Source organism: Numida meleagris, chromosome 14 (genome assembly GCF_002078875.1).
Source record: "Numida meleagris isolate 19003 breed g44 Domestic line chromosome 14, NumMel1.0, whole genome shotgun sequence".
Lineage (NCBI taxonomy): Eukaryota > Metazoa > Chordata > Aves > Galliformes > Numididae > Numida > Numida meleagris.
In genome coordinates this window covers 8,380,766-8,381,502 of record NC_034422.1, presented here as the reverse complement: position 1 = coordinate 8,381,502, position 737 = coordinate 8,380,766, and positions in this window count along the sequence as shown.

Below are 737 nucleotides of genomic sequence, written 5' to 3'. Positions count from 1 at the left end.
AGACTTGGGAACTTGATCCCATTGAAACTCAGTGTTCCTTCTCTCTGACATGAAATAACTCCAGGCTGAAAGCAAGCTCTGTTGTCATTGCTAATGGTGTAGGAGAACCTGCCCACAGTGGATTAGCCTATTTAGGCTTTCCTGCAGTTCTGCTTTCTTTGCTCATGCTTTCTTTCAGTGGTGGTCTATCCTTGTATGTCCAAGTAGAAGAATCTCAGAAATCTAAATAATGTACCTGATTGCAAAATAAGAAGTTTGGCTAGAGATGGCAGGTTATGCTTGAATGCTTCTCTAACATAGTGTTCCCTTTACTCCTTTACGCTTTTCTCCTTCAGATGTAGCAATGATTTCCCTCCAAAAAGTAAAAAAAAAAAAAAAAAAAAAGATTAAAACCATCCTGCAGCTCCCAGAAACCTGTTCACAAGCAGCTCAAGAAAGTCCTAGCTGACCCAGTACTGTGTGCTCGCTCTGAAGTCTAATTGTAAGAGGGGAAAACACTGTGTAGCAATTATGTCCGCAGATAGGCATGGTACTCTTCCTCCACTGGTTTATAGAGCAAAACACTTCATCCGCATTGAAGATCTTCTCTTGGAAAGTTCAGCAGCACCATCTTGTAAATAGTAGCAGGTAATTTTGATGTGAAAGCTCTGTCTTCCTTTTCTGTCCTTTTCACAAGTACACTGTATGTCTGAGCCTTCCACACTCACACTGTCCAGCAATATTGGAGTCCTGGTTTT